At 54.1% G+C, this 222-nt stretch overlaps 1 non-coding gene across 1 annotated transcript; it reads right to left on the minus strand.

The window, feature by feature from the left end:
- Nucleotides 1–78: 78 nt before the first annotated feature.
- LOC121939089 lies at nucleotides 79–197 on the minus strand. The gene has a single exon (XR_006105400.1). It is a non-coding gene; the product is annotated as a 5S ribosomal RNA (ribosomal RNA).
- Nucleotides 198–222: the final 25 nt, after the last annotated feature.

Consider the following 222-nt stretch of genomic DNA (forward strand, 5'->3'; position numbering starts at 1 on the left):
GTTGTTTTTTTTATCTGTTCTGTGTCCACTGGGAAAGCGGCAGCAGCACCCTCTGCCGGTGAAAAGCCAGAACTAAAAAGCTTACAGCACCAGGAATTCCCAGGCGGTCTCCCATCCAAGTACTGACCTGGCCCGACCCTGCTTAGCTTCCGAGATCGGACGAGATCGGGCGTGATCAGGGTGGTATGGCCGTAAGCGACAGAACGAGTGACACACAAGCTA

The sequence above is a fragment of the Plectropomus leopardus genome, unplaced genomic scaffold (assembly GCF_008729295.1).
Source record: "Plectropomus leopardus isolate mb unplaced genomic scaffold, YSFRI_Pleo_2.0 unplaced_scaffold40921, whole genome shotgun sequence".
Taxonomy (NCBI): domain Eukaryota; kingdom Metazoa; phylum Chordata; class Actinopteri; order Perciformes; family Serranidae; genus Plectropomus; species Plectropomus leopardus.